We start from the raw sequence: 16,864 nt of genomic DNA on the forward strand, positions 1-16,864 counted from the left end.
CTGAACCAAAGCAATAGCGTTCTTGCTATAAATAAACAAGTAAAAAAACGTTAAATTCGGGCGGTCCGAACTTTTTATACCCACCACCATAAAATAGTCTTAATTAAAATGGAATAATTAGTTTCCATTCAAAATTTTACGTGGAAACATTTTTCGACCATGGATAACCCCAAATGCCAAAATTATCAAATCTAATGTCAAATTACAGCAAGTTGGATTTTTGGTGATAAGTTTCATGACCACTGAGTACATCAAATGTCAAATTACAGCTACTACGGTTTAAAATTGTAGATAAGATTCTCAAAATACCGAAAATCGGGAGGTACCGATATATGGAGGCTATACCAAAACATGGACCCATGTTGACGATTTTTGGTGAAGAAGATTTGTGACTACTGAGAACCTCAAATGTCAAATAACAGCTAGTTTTGTTAACAATTATAGCTAAAATTCTCTAAATACCGAAAATCGGGAGATATCGTTATATGGGGGATATACCAAAAAGTGAACCTATGTTGACAATTTTTGGAGGAGATGTTTTATGATCACTGGGAACCTCAACTGTCAAAATACAGACAGTTCGCTTAAAAATTGTAGCTAAAATCCTCAAAATACCGAAAATCGGGAGGTACCGGTTATATGAGGGCTATACCAAAACGTATACCTACGTATACAGTTTTTTGGTGGAGGTATTTTGTGACCACTCAAAAGTCGAATTATAGCTAGTTTGGTAAAAAATGTAGATGAAATCCTCAACATACTGAAATACGGGAGGTACCGTTACGTGGTGGCTATATGGACCTATTTTAATGGTTTTTGGTTGATATATTTTGTGACCACTGTGAACCTTAAATATTAAATCACAGGTAGTTTGTTAAAAATGTAGCCAAAATCCTTAAAATACCGTAAATCGGGAGGCACCGTTATATGGGCGCTATTCCAAAACCTGAACTTATCTTTAAAATTTTTTGTGAAAAAGTTTTATAACTGCAGGGAAGCTCAAAAGTCAAATTACGCGTAGTTCCGTCAAACAATGTAGCTAAGACCCTCAAAATACCAAAAATCGGGAGGTACCGTTATATGGGGGCTATACCAAAACATGAACCTATTTTGACTATTTTTGATGGAGTCGTTTTTTGACCTCTCGGAACCCCAAACCTCAAATTACAGGTAGTTCGGTCAAAAAATATAGCTAAAATCCCAATAATGCCGAAAATCGGGAGGTACCTTTATATGGGGGCTATACCAAAACGTGACCGATATAACCCATCTTCGAACTTGACCTGCCTATAGAGAACATACATCGACTCAGAATTGTATCCTTTATCAAGAATATATATATATACTTTATAGGGTCGGAAATGTATATTTCAATGCGTTACGAACAGAAAAACAAACTAAATAACCCTCAATAATATGGTGGAGGGTATAAAAAAATTATATTCCCCACTTTTCAGATGAATCGGACAATAAATGCGACCTGTACGTTGCGAATGGGCGGACGGACAAGCATAAATCGACTCAGAAAGTGATTCTATGTTTATCCCTAGAAGGAACTATGGGTCTATCTCGTTACATTTTGTATGTTACATACAAATGCACAAAGATATAATACCCCTTACCACAAAGTGGTGTAGGGTATAACGAGATAGAGAGAGACAAGAAAGTAGTGCGACAAAATTACCAAACGAAAAACGACTGTCATGGATTAAAAACCGGCAATTTCTTAATTATAATTAATTAAATGGTCAAACAAAAACATGTATTTATATTATAATGCCCACAAGCGAGGGCACACGAGCAAGTTTGATAGGCCACCGATGTGACAAACATGTGAATTATTTAATGTGTGTGTATCATGGCACAATCAGACAGGTACCCGCATCAGCCCAGCTGATGTACTGTGAGCTGTCAAAAAAGTTGTTGTGATTGAAAACACAAAATTTAAAAAACAAAAATTTAAAAGAAAAATTGTGAATTTTTGTCGGATTTTTGTAATAATGTTTTTATTTATAACTGCCTAACAAAATTTTGTTGAAAAAATTGTGTGAATCGCTTTATTTTTGGAAAACATTTTTGACATTTCACAGTACTGAACTCGTTTTTGTTGTAGTTGTTAGCTGATGCATCTACCTAGTAATTGTACCATGGTGTGTATTTTTTCATTGTCCGTAGGTCGGTCAGTCAGTCAGCCAGTCAGTTAGTCAACATTGTTGTCCATTAACACTTCATTCATAAAATGAATTATCAATGCTGGCTGCTGCCAGCTTTTGCTGTAGGCTAAACGATTCAAAACATGGTGACAGAGAGAAAAAGGGAACAACCGGGGGCCAGCCATAACAAAATGTGTTTGGTTTTAATTCAAGCAGTGAAAGTTTTGTTGTGCTTTCTGTTGTTGTTTTTTTAGTATTTTCAAACAGTGTGACTCAATTTGTTTTGTTTTGCTTCCCCATAATCGAAATTCTGGGAATTCCAATGAAAGTTTCAAAAGAATGTTAAGTATTTTTGTTATTTGGTTTCGCTGATTTACTTCCATTACTATGTGCAAGAAATACAAAGTCTGGAATTTTTTAAGCGTAAAATTGGATTGATCGATTGAGATATTTTTGATTGATTTGAACGACAATAAAATGTCGATAAAATTAGGTTTGATCTAAAAATGTAGAAAGTATGTCGATCAGTTTTTTTGTAACTTGTGTCTTACAACGAAAGAATTTCTGGGGGATAGATAGCTGATTGATTTAGTTTATTAATTGAGAGTGAAACAAAACGTTTGTCATTTATTAGTACGTTAGACAAAATGGAATGAAGGTCGGTTGGGTTTATGCCGAGAGTCTCGAAAATATTTCAGCAGTGAAAATATTTTCCTCAGAGTTCACCCACAAGGAATAATGAAAAGAGAAAAGAAAATGAAATGTATTAGAGGTTTGGAATAAGAACTGTAATGGTTCTTCTTTATTGGATATACCGAACTGGAACTACCGCTTACCAAGGACAACAGTACTGGTTGATGCTTAGTTAACAAGTGTTTATTAAAATAAAAGTTATAAGGAAAAGTGAAGTAGGACAATATATAGAGAGACTGAGAGCATACAAAATACAATTCTGAGCAGAATTAGGGATGCCGAATGTAAATATTTCGGAATATAGAAAAATAGAAATAGGGCTGCCAGTTGGGGAAATCCCGCGTGAATACTCTTTAATAGATAATTTTTGGGAAAAGGTATGTTGGTTTTGTAGCCGGTATTCGATCTGTTCATAAATGCAAATTTCAATTCATATAGGCTGATGGTAATGATAAGTACCTATGTAAGTCAATGTACACGGACATTACTCCCAAAATTAAGGGGGGCCTTTATCCGTTATGTGTGTACGGATAAAGGTCGCGGTCATATCACCCACATTTCGAAAACAAATGTTGTACCCGTAGCGGGCGGACAGAAATAAGTCCCAAAAAAAATAAAGAAAGAACTATCTACATGCCGGGATGTCAGAGTGACACGAGCAATATAAAAAGTTTCGAGGTGAATGTGACCAAAAACAAGTATAAAAGTATCACTCGGCTTTGCCGACAGAGATATACCCTCAGCCTGTGTGAATAGAAATACTGTTTTTCCCAAAAAAAACCTATGTATTTAGGGGGGGGTTCAAAATTTTGGACGTATGATCCGACAAAAGTATGGATAGGATTAAAGCTCAAAAATTTGCGGGGATAACAATACATAGGGCCTTTTTATCACACTAGCATACGAAAAACATAATATCGCTGTAAACAGGGCCACTAGGAAAACCTTCGGTAAAAATGTCCAAAGGATCCTCGAACAAACCCTTAACCACACAAAAATGTTGAAAATTTCTGTGGGTGGTACCACAAGGATTGGACAGATAGGGCCCAACTTTGAACATAAACTAAGTCTCGACAATATTTAGATATCCAAAGTTTGTACCAAATCGGTTGCTACGTCGATGATAAATCGCACGTACCATTTTACAGAATATTTTCGAACTTTTGTGGGGAAGGTACCGGAAGGAGTGGACCTATAAGCACCACCGAAGACATATGTTAATATCCAAAGTGTGGACGAACGCAGTATTCGGTTCCAGCTCTCCAGCCACAACATATGGAGCCATAGGGGTTTTTTAAAACCTTCGGGCTGTTTTCTCAAGAAGTATGGACTTGCCCCTGAAAAAACTTTTACTGTCGTATTTGAGGCAGCGAATGCAAGTTGCTTCAACAAAAATCAAAGTGTTTCGAGAGCAGGTCTTAAAGTGAATTTATCCAAAATTTTGTGTGGAAGGTGCCCAATGGAGTGGAAAATAATAGTCCATATTCGAACCTGATCTATATCTGGTAGATATATTAAGATGTGTAAAGTATGGACCAAATCGGTCACTCCCATCAAGAGTTATCGTGCGCACAATTTTTCCGAAAATTTTTGAGATTTTGTGGGGCAGGTACATGAAGGAGTTGACCGATATGGCTTATCTTCGAACTTAAACTAAGTTTGCACAAAATATTACGAAGGCCACATTTTCGACCGAATCGGCAGATCCGATCGAGAGTTATTTTGCACTCCAACCACTACACACGGTGTCATAGGTGTTTTTTGTACCTTTCAGGCTATTTTCGCAGCAAGTATGGACTTGCCCCTGATGAAACTTATAGCGTCGTATGGGTGGCAAGTTGCTACAACAAAAATCAAAGCGATTCGAGACCAGGTCCTGAACTTTTCCTAAATTTTGTATGGGAGGTACCCGAAGGAGTGGACCGATTGAGTCCATATTGGAACCTCATCTAAGTCTGGTAGAAATATCACGATGTACAAAGTATGGACCAAATCGGTTACTTCCTTTAAGAGTTATCGTGCGCACACATTTTCCGAACATTTCCGAACTTTTGTGGGGGAGTAACCGGAGGGAGTGGATCGATATAACCCGTCTTCGAACTTAAACTAAGTTTGGACAAAATATTACGAAAGCCATATTTCGGACCGAATCGGTTGATCCGTTCGAGAGTAACTCCTAATTGTCTGAAACACATTTTGGTCAAACATACTTGGGGCCTAAAACCATTATTTCGATGAGGCACATTTTGCACGTATGAAAGTGTATATACCCTCGTTAGCATAAATGCTGAGGGTATAAAAAATCCATCTTTGAATCAAGCTAAAACACTTCAGTTTACCTACGAGTAAGTATGTTCAAAGATCATGGTATATTACAACTGTTCGCGAGTGACAATACCCCATACCTAAGTTTCAACATGAGTTATTTTCTACAAAATGCTTGATATTCGTTAAAAAACATACAAAATCACAAAAAAAGTTTTTTTCTGAGCAAACAGGGATAAATGTAAAAAATGACTATGAAAACGATACAAAGGCGATTAGCGACTGAGCGACATTTTTGCCGAACATTTCAAAGCTGAAAAACGTCATCTACATAGTGGTACTTTTATAGCGGCTCTTAAAATAAAGGACGAAAAGGACATTGAAGGAAGCGAGTTAGAAGGTCGAAGTACTCTACGAAAATAATTCCCATTCGATTTGACTGAAGACATGCCATCTCCAAAATAAGCTATAGCAACAGTGAACAAAGATATAACGCTAATTCCTGATGGCTTACAGGGTCTCTAACAAAAACTTCATCACGCCATAACGCGGAAGTTCGACTCACGGCGGATCTGTCCTTCGGGGTTCTTAACATACTCACCAAGGGCTTTCATCTCCAAAAGGAATTATCTCTGCCCCAAAATTTGTGTTCACAGTGTTCTCTGCTCAATTTGAATCTCCCCGACAATCCGTTGCCCTGTTGATATTTCCTTCACACACATTTACCCTCATGGTCATAGATGGATGTCACAAATTAATTAATAAATTATTTCCGTTCCCATTGGCGTCTGCAATGCATTTTAGGCTATCTTGGCGAAAACAATTTGCCATGTCTTGCATTCATTGTACTTTGTACGGACGTAAAAGTATTTTTAGCATGACCATTTAGTTAAATACTCACTGGGCCCTATGTCAACTATTAACCAACACAAACTAACAGCCGTGACTTCCTTCCTTATTTTGTGTCCCAGTGATTCATTTCGTCATTCATTCACATGCGCCTATAATATTTTGTGGGCACGTCCGTTGGTTTGGCTATTTTTAACACCGCTGAGAAACATTGGTTTTTGCAAACAGCCACAGCTCTGCTTCTTTGCCAGAACAACAACGACATGGTGTGGGCAACTGTATACATATGTAGCGAGCGGCCCACGTTTTGCCGGTCGAGCAAAACTAAGTAATAAATACAACAAACAAACAAATTACATATATTTTTGAACATACTTATTTATGCAAAAATAAATAAACCTCCTTATTTTGTATGTCTCTCACACTCAGTGCTGCTGGACACTATGACTCAGAGAACCATTTGCCTTGTTGTATTTATTTCTCAACAAATATGACACGTTATTCATAAACATGACAATCAATGGTGAGTGATAGAAAGAACCACGAGAAAAAAACCAACAAACTGAACAGCTGAGAGAGTAGCTCACAAAACTAGTCTGGGCTACTGACCACCAAACATTCTGTTCCAAGTTCGTTCCAGCAAGAAATATACAACATACATATGTAAGTACGTATGTTAAATAATTTGCAAAACTGCTGAGGAAGCTACACTGCGGCGGATGTCTGTAGGAAAACAAAAATAAATATTGCAAAATAAAAACAATGACAACTTTCGTTCTGTCTGTCTATGCGGCACATAATTAAATATGGCACGCGTACCACAAAATGCTTAATTGATTGCCATGCTAGACCTTAGATTAAATCCAATGGGTAAAGTTCACAATGACAAAGCCAGTGATGATGATCGAGTGTTGCCAATGACGAATATTAAATATCGTGTTTTCTGTCATTCTTGTGCGCACGATAACTCTTGCTAGGAGTGACCGATTTGGCCCATACTTTGCACATCGTGTAACTTCCACCAGACTTAGTTGAGGTTCCAATATGGACTCAATGGGTCCACTCCTTCGGGTACCTCCCACATAAAAGTTCGGAAAAGTTCAGTTTGGGACCTGCTCTCGAATCGCTTTGATTTTTGTTGTAACAACTTGTATTCACCGCCCCCCATACGACGGTATAAGTTTCATCTGGGGCAAGTTCATACTTCCTGAGAAAATACCCTGAAACATGCAAAAAAAACCCTATGACACTATGTGTAGTGGTTGAAGAGCAAGATAACTCTTGAGCGGATCTGTCGATTCGGTCCAAAATTTGGCCTTCGTAGTATTTTGTCCAAACTTAGTAAAAGTTCGAAGATAAGCCATATCGGTCCACTCCTTCAGGTACCTCGCCCACAAAAGTATAAAAATGTTCGGAAAAATTGTGCGCACGATAACTCTTGAATGGAGTGACGGATTTGGTCCATACTTTAAACATCCTAATATGTCTACCATATGTATATCAGTTTTGAATATAGAATATATTTGTCCACTCCTTCGGGTACCTCCCACACAAAATTTCGGATAAGTTCACTTTAAGACGTGCTCTCGAATCACTTTGATTTCCGTTGAAGCAACTTGCATTCGATGCCTCAATCACGACCGTAAATGCTTTTTCAGGGGCAAGTCCATACTTCTTGAGAAAACAGCCCAAAAAGTGTCCAAACGTAGTTTCAGTTCAAAGATTGGCAACAACTATCTGTACTTCCCTCCAATATTTAAAAAAATGTCACTAAATTGGTACGCACGATATCCCTTGAACGGGGCAACCAAATTGTTCCAAACATTGGATTTCTGTCCAAATTTAGTTTAACTTCTCGATCTTCCCCTTATGGTACCTACAAAAAAGGTTAACAATTGTGTTGATCTGTCCGTATGAGGCTGAGGGTATATCTCTGTCGGCAAAGTCGACTGATACTTTTTTACTTGTGGGTGCTAAGTTTCATGACCACTGAGGACCTCAAATGTCAAATTACAGCTAGTTCGGCTAAAAATTTTAGCTAAAATTCTCAAAATACCGAAATTCGGAAGGTACCGTTATATGGGGGCTCTACCAAAATATGGACCTATATTAACGATTATTTGTGGAGAAGTTTCGTGGCCAGTTCGGTCAAAACATATAGCTAAAATCCCCAAAATACTGAAAATAGGGAGTTACCGTTATACGGGGGCTATATCTAAACATGGATCTATGTTGACAGTTTTGGTGGAGTAGTGTTGTGACCCCTAGGAACCCTAAATGTTAAATGACAACTTGTTCGGTTAAAAATTTTAGCTAACACCCTCAAAATAACGAAAATCGGGAGGTACCGTTATATGGGGGCTGTATCTAAACCTGGAACCTTTGTTGACAGTTTTTGGGGGTATAGTGTTGTGACCCGTAAGAACTTTAAATGTCAAATTACAGCTAGTTCGGTTAAAAATTGTACCCAAATCCCTCAAAATACCGAAAATCGGGAGGTACCGTTATATGGGGGGCTATACCTAAACATGGACCTATGTTACCAGTTTTTGGTGGTGTAGTGTTGTGACCCACAAGAACTTTATATGTCAAATTACAGCTAGTTCGGTTAAGAATTGTACCCAAATCCCTCAAAATACCGAAAATCGGGTAGTACCGTTATATGGGGGCTTACCGAAACGTGGGCCGATACAGCCCATCTTCGAAGTTGACCAGCCTATGGATAAAATACACTCGGGTGCAAAAATGCAGCGTTCTAGCTAAATTATTGTGGACGCTAAAGTGATTACAACAGACTGATATGGCTATATCGACTCAGAATTTTACCCTGATCAAGAATATATATACTTTATAGCGTCGGAAATGTATATTTCTATGCGTTACAAACAGAAAAACAAACTTAATATACCCTCCATACTATGGTGGAGGGTATAAATATTTCCCGCAGATAATGGACGGTACAGGTCAACGTTTTTGTATAGCCCCCAAAGAACGATATCTTCCGCTGTCCGGTATTTTGAAGCTTTTAGCCATACTATCCAACAGAAATGGCTGAAATTCGGTATTAAGTCTTCGCTGGGGACAAAAAATATTCTTTCAGAATAATAACATCGTTAAAATCCACATACCAGGAGCTCCCGATTTTGAGAATTTTGGTTGATTTAGCCACATTATCAAGCTGATATTTTGTATTTAGTCTTCTTTCGGGGTGTTTTTGGTTTCCCTTGGGAGTCATAAATGTTCCTTGCTGAGAATCATCCGTATTTGATATAGCGCCCATAAAACTGTGTCATCTGTGTTTTGTGTCATCTCCGATATCAAAAATTGTTATGGGATTGGATAGTGAACATAACAAAGTTTTCCGGTGGAAATATGAAACAGTATAACAGTACATATATGCACTTGGATACGGCCATTTCCGTCTTTCTGACTGGCTGGTGTGTCCGATAACTCTCAAACATATCAATAGATTTCGTCCACATTTTACACGTTATATATTGTCAAGTTCGAAGACCAGCCATATCTGCCCACTCCTTCGGGTATTTTTTCCACAAGAACTCAACAATTATTTCTAAACCGGTAACTCTTGAATGAAACAATCGACTTGGTCCACACTTTGCACATCCATATATATTTCCGAGTGTCGTAGGGGTTGAAAGATACCAAGAAGTGCCCTGGCCGACTTTAATATGACAAAGGCCAGGACTTATCTTGGTCCCTCTTTCATCTCAAGTGGACACTGACCTCCACGTGGTGTCACCTGGCGGGATGTCTTTAACACCCGTTAAAGGTAGAGAGTTAACATGAGAACTTGGGCGCTAGCATAAGGAAAAAACAAAGAACAAGTAAAAAAGTATCAGCCAGCTGTGCCGATAGAGATATACCCTGAGCCTCGAACCTACAGAAATGAAGCAAACACAATACTTCTCACGTCTATAGTTTTTTTTTTTGAGTTTTTGGGCCAATTTCTCAGGTAGTATTAGCAAGGGCCGAATAGATAATATGTTGCCAACAATTTAAAAACAACGATTCCTTAAACTGCACTCATTCTAAACTTTTTTGGAAAGTATCCGAAAGAGTGATCCAATGTACTCGATATTCTGGCATAATGCGTGGCTGTACGGAATAAAATGATGTACAACGTTTAGGCTAAATTGGTTTCTTTCTTCGATAGTTATCTTACGTACTACCCAGTTTAGTTCTTTCCAGCAGGCTTTTGGAGCTTTTGGGCCATTATCTCAGGAAGTATACACTTGCCCAAAAAAAAAAAAAAAAACAAAACAAAAATGCGCCGTCGTAGCAGAAGAACTTTTTGGAAAAAAAATCAAAAAAAAAATCAAAAAATCAAAGACGAGGTAAAACTGCACTTTTCCCAAATTTCGTGTGGGAGGTACCCGAAGGACGGGACCGATATAGATAAAATAATACGATGTGAAAAGTTTGGAACAATCAAAAACTCCCTGCGAGAGTTATCTTGTGAATTTGCCATTTTAGTTGGTGCCGTCATGTTTTCTTCACGATTTTAGGACATTATCTCAGGAAGTATGGGCTGCCCCCGAAATAAATGTGCATCGTATAGGGGAGCGCAAAGGACAATATGTTGAAAAAAATTCCAAACGAACCGAGTGGAGATCATTAACTTCACTTTTTCCGAATTTTGTGTGGGAGGTACCCGAAGGAGTGGACCGATATGATCCATACTTGAACCAGATTCATGCCTGAAAGTAATATAACCATATGCAAATTAATGACAAATTCGGTTACTCCCTACTTGGGGGAGGTACCGGAAGGAGTGGACCGATATTACGAATGCCAAATTTTGGACCTGATCGGTTGCTTCGTTCGCGAGTTATCGTACGCACCAACCAGACAGACGGACGGGCAGTGCTCAATCGAAGTAAAATCATCTGAAACAGATTTTGTCCAAACATACTTGGGGTCTAAACCCATTATTTCGATGTCGCACATTTTTGGTCGTATCAAAGTGTACATATATACCCTTTTTAGCCTAAAGGATGAGGGTATAAATACGGGCCACATGGCGGTACACGCAGAACTGGCAGACCAAGGCTACGAAGGAGCAAAGAATAGGAAGACGAGGTATCCCAAAAAGCAAAGCAACAAACAGAGGGGAATCGAAATCTTTTCTTAGTCCGGTTCATAGGACAAATGCTCAGTAATAGGCGAACTAAGTAAGTACGATCTTGCCCATGTTAGTGCTGAAATAGCTGGATGTGCCGAGAATTGAGCATCTCACTACAGTTCTCGACCTGTCGTTCCGAAATTCTTGAAAATTGGGCAGGGTGGTCCTGCTATTATAGTCAGGCAAGGATCCAGCAAAGATGAATATAAAAGACCGATTTCGCGTTTGTCGCCCGTAGCAAAGACCTTTGAGGCTTCAGTCCTCCCCAGAGTCAGAAATTACTATCCATATGTGGATGATCAGCATAGGTTCCGTAAGCAGCACAGCTGGACTTAACCAGAGCAAATCGTGTGATAGAACAGTAATGGTGGCTCTCGACCTATCGAAAGCCTTCGATACTGTCAACAACTCCACTCTGTTTAAGGACATCGAGTAGACTACCCTACGGCCACGTTTGAACCATTGGATAATTAATTATCTGTGTGAACGCCAGTGGTGCCTGGAATTTAGCAACAAGAAGTCTAAGACCCGTAGAGTGAAACAGGAAGCTCCCCAATGTGGTGTGAATTGTTTAACTTCTACCTCACCTATATTTCGCCCACTCCAGACGGCATTGAGATCGTAACATATGTGGATGATTGAACGATCATGGCGTCAGGTACCTTTCCTTATGTCATTTGTGAAAGTCTAAACTCCTATTTTACGGATCTTACCAAATTTTCCACGCGAAGAATATGCAATATGGACGGCAAATGTGAGAACAGAATTGAATTTCATGGTCGGTGATAGCAGAATTCCGAAAACAAACTACCCCAAAATTCTAGGGGTCACATTGGATAGCGTGTTCATGCGTCCGCGCATGCCGCAGCTATCTACTACAAGCTAAGATGTTGGTCCTCAACTCGCTAGCGGCAGCCCTTGGGGTTCAGATAAAGAAACCTTGTTAACCACATACAACGCGATAGATCAGTCTGTGATAAGCTATGTGGCCCCAGTTTGATCCGCGAATATAAATGCAACGCAGTGGAAAAATAGTCAAACCTGTCAGAATGCCGCCCTGAAAACTGCAACATGGCGCCTCCTCATGTCTTCAGTGGAACATATCACTGATCTTACCACCTTTCCCAGTCGAAGATTATGCAAATATCCACTACCTAAGTCTAAGGCCACTCTGTTCACCACATGGGTGGCAAATGTGAGAACAGAATTGAACTTCATGGTCGATGATAGCGGAATTCCGTCCACAATCTACCCCAAAATTCTAGGTGTCACATTCGATAGCGTGTTCATGTCGTCCGCACATGTCATCTGCGACAAGCTGAAAGGTAGGTCTTCAAGTCGCTAGCCGGCAGCACATGGGGTTCAGATAAAGAAACCTTGTTGACCACTTACAACGCCAAAGATCAGTCCGTGGTAAGCTATGCGGCGCCAGTTTGATCCGCGAATATAAGTGCAACGCAGTGGAAAATTGTGAAACCTTTCAGAATGCCGCCCTGGAAACTGCAATATGGCGCCTCCTCATATCTTCAGTGGACCAACTAACATGATGAGACAAATATTCTTCCAGTACAGCAACACAATGGCATACTTTCGTTGCAGTACTTGCTCGGGTGTTACCGTGAGAGCCATCTTAATCACCATATGGTGGATAGGAACCCCCACTCGGTATGTCAGGTGGGATCTCTAATATAATCTGTTTTCGCAAGCTTTTCTTTTACAACGTCTTCATGCTAAACAAACCATCAAACTTTGCCTTCTAATCTAATAAATTTATTTACCGCACCATATGTCATAGTGGTCCGCCGAATCCCTAAACAGCAAAAACAGTTTCTTCTATTTCTCCACATCCAATATATTTGTAGTAGTCTGGAAAAGAAACTGTCATGATACCGGAATGCATAAGCTTCTTTACTCAAACACTCACCAAGTAGCTTAAGAAGAGTAGTGGTGACTAACTCTTTTTCAGCTCATTGACGAGCTTCTTACATGACGCGCGGTTGTATGTCTTTTTGCAAATCGTCTGCATTATAACTTCGTTGCTGCGGATTTTTCTTTCTTGTTGTTCTTGTTGCAGCACACCATTGTGGAAGTAATGCATATCCGTTCACACACTTATCCAAACGCAAAATAACTGAATGGAAATCTAGAAAGAGGAAAAAAGAGCCGCTGCAGCAGCAGCTATACAAATAAAAACCGGATGTTGTGGGAATTTTAAGTGAATGTGGAACTAACAAAAGAAAAAGCAAAACAAAAAGCACACGCAACAGCAATGGCATTATTGACTTTTATCACTTGTTTTCAGCCTCTGCAGACGGAGTCTTTTTTAAGTACCAGCTCGGTCTTTGTTATGGAAAACTTTGCTGTTGCTGCTTTTAGAACAGTGGGTAAGAATAATTAATTATGTATACTTATGTACGTAATTTTAAACAATTTATTATATTAATTTTTGTAAAGCTTTAAGTTGTAGAAGTGATAACAAATATTCATATTTACATACATATTTTTTCCACGAACATCCCTGAAAAGACTTTGGTGTACTTATCTTTTATTGTAATTAGGAGACTTAAGATTTCCCACTACGAAAGAAAACTCTTGTTGTAGGAGCAATAGAAGGTACATACTGAATATGACAATATCATTACAATACACTATATCCTTTTCTCTGGGTGTTTGTTGCTTCGTACAATCACGTACAGTGACATATCTTTACCCACCGTATTTTTAATCATTTTTGTCCCACACTTCGAAACATTCAATGAATGTGACATTTTCATTCATCGAACGTCCGCATGGTTATTTGATTCACGTCATTCGCAGCAAAATCTACACAGCGATGACAGCAAAGCTTATATTTACATACATATGTACACATTTATTTGTTTGCAAACTTGCATTTGCATTTGACTTATTAAAAACGCATAAAATTAAGTTTAACGTCTTTTTTTTTTGACGAAATAGCGGACATAAAACGATAATTTTGAACGGAGCTTATATAGTGACGCAAATCGATAAAATATTATTATACCCTTAATCATAATATAGAGGGTATAATTAAATTTGTCATTCCGTTTGTAACACGTCGAAATATTCATCGGAGACCCTATAAAGTATATATATTCTTGATCAGGGTAAAATTCTAAGTCGATATAACCATGTCCGTCTGTTGAAATCAAGATACAGCTCGCAATTTTTAAGATAGAGCTTTGTAATTTGGTATAGAAGTTTATATTAATCCAAGAATGATTGGTATTGCAAATGGGCTATATCGGTCCACGTTTTGATATAGGCCCCATATAACGGCACCACCCGATTTTCGATATTTTTAAGGTTTTTACTTCATTATCACACCAAAATGACTGAAATTTGGTACATAGTCTTCGTTTGAGGTATACAACTTTCCCCCAGAGTTTTGTCGGTATAGTTCAACGCCTTCATATAGCCCCCATAGAACGGTACCTCCCGATTTTCGGTATTTTGAAGGTTGCGGCCTCAATATTCCTCCGAAATGGCTAAAATTTGGTATTTAGCCTTCGCTGGGGGTATAAAACTTTCGCTTAGAATTTTGTTGGTATAGGTCCACGCCTTCATATAGCCGCCATAGAACGGTACTTCCCGATTTTCGGAATTTTGAAGATTGTGGCCTCAATATCCCTCTGAAATGGCTAAAATTTGGTATTTAGTCTTCGAGGTATAGGCCCAAGCCTTCATATAGCCCCCATAGAACGGTACCTCCCGATTTTCGGTATTTTGAAGGTTATGGCCTCAATATTCCTCCGAAATGGCGAAAATTTGGGGTTTAGTCGTCGCTGGGAGCATAAAACTTTCCCCGGAATTTTTGCGGTACAGGTCCACGCCTTCATATAGCCCCCATAGAACGGTACCTCTCGATTTTCGGTATTTTGAAGGTTGCGGCCTCAATATTACGCCGAAATGGCAGTAATTTGGTGTTTATTCATCATTTGCGGTATAAAACTTCCCATCTGAAATTTTTGGGTATAGGTCCACGCCTTTATAAAGCCCCCATAGAACGGTACCTCCCAAATTTCTGTGTTTTGAATGTTATGGCCACAATAATACATCGATGTGGCTGAAATTTGGTATTTAGTGTTCGTTGTGGGTATTCAACTTTCCCCTCTAATTTTGTCGGTACAGATCCACGCCTTCATACAGCACCCATAGAACGGTACCTCCCGATTTTCGGTATTTTGAAGGTTGTGGCCTCAATATTACGCCGAAATGGCTGTAATTTGGTGTTTAGTCTTCATTTGGGGTATAAAACTCTTCATATGAAATTTGTCGGTATAGGTACACGCCTTTATATAGCCCCCATAGAACGGTAGCTCCCGATTTTAGTAATTCTAAAGGTTGTGACGTCAATATCCCACCGAAATAACTGGATTTTGTTATTTAGCCTTCCAGGGGGTTATAAAGTATTCCTGAAAAAAATAATTAGTATATGTCCACGTCTTCCTTTATCCCCCATAGAAGCATACCTCTTAATTTTGGTATTCGTTAGGTTTTAGCCACATTATCTTACCGGAAATTTGTAATTAGCCTTCTTTGAGTCTAAAAACTTTCCGCGAGCATTTTTCGGTATAGATCGGCGAATTTTGCTGAAATTTGTTAATTAGTCTTCTTCATAACGAAAGGAAACTAATTGTTCCATTTTACTTCAATATAACTCGTGGTGGAGGGTATTACAAGTTCGGCCTGGTCGAACTTAAAGCCGTTCATACTTGTTTTTTTTATTTTTATTCCTACTTAAGCATCACAAGTGAACGTTTATTATCAAAGCTGAACTAGTCTCGATATTTACGGCAATGTAATTGATGGTCTTTATTTAGCGAGAGCTTACCTTTTCGTTAGCTTTATTCTTTTCTTTTACCTAAAGATTGATCTACACCATTTTCACATATAATTCGAATAATTACAGTTGTAATTCGAAACATTTCATTTGTAATTTGAGAATTTCAATTGAATTTCGAAGTATTTCATTTGTAATTTGAGAATTTCATTTGAAATTCGAATTATTTCATTTGTAATTTGAGAACTCCATTTGAAATTCGAATTATTTCATTTGTATTTTGAATTTTTTCATTTGTAATTCGAATTATTTCATTTGTAATTCGAATTTTTCTATTTGTGTATTTGAAATTACAAACGAAGAACTTTGATTTACAAATAGAAAAATTCAAATTACAAATGAAAAAATTCAAATTACAAATGAAATTATTCGAAATTCAATTGGAATTCTCAAATTACAAGTAAAATGTTTCGAATTTTTAAATGAAATAATCATATTACAACTGAAATTATTCGAATTACATGTGAAAATGGTGTAGTTTAGATTATTTATGGCGGTGGTTTACTTTATACATACATTAAGGTAGCCCAAAAAAAATTTTTTTTAGCCATTTGATCCAGAAACACTTTACCATCGTTGTGTCTTAAAAACGAATCGTACGAAACTTTATGAATATCGGGTCAGATTTTTATATTACTCCAAGATGCATATCTAATAGGTAATACTAAAATCCGACATAATTTTCATAAATTTTTGTAGGATTCCTTTTTTTGGTTCAAATAAAGTTACGATTATGGGAAACATTTTGATAAATAGGATCAGATATCACTTGGAATTGATCACGGCATAGCAGATAAGAAATTACAAAATGAAAAAGTCCGTCCTAAGGTTCCCACGATATGGGATGAAGTAGGAATGATGCGTCTCCAAAAAACTGTTAAATACAAAAAAATACAG

Source organism: Musca autumnalis, unplaced genomic scaffold, assembly GCF_047663935.1.
Source record: "Musca autumnalis isolate F117 unplaced genomic scaffold, ASM4766393v1 scaffold_4, whole genome shotgun sequence".
Classification (NCBI taxonomy): Eukaryota; Metazoa; Arthropoda; class Insecta; order Diptera; family Muscidae; genus Musca; species Musca autumnalis.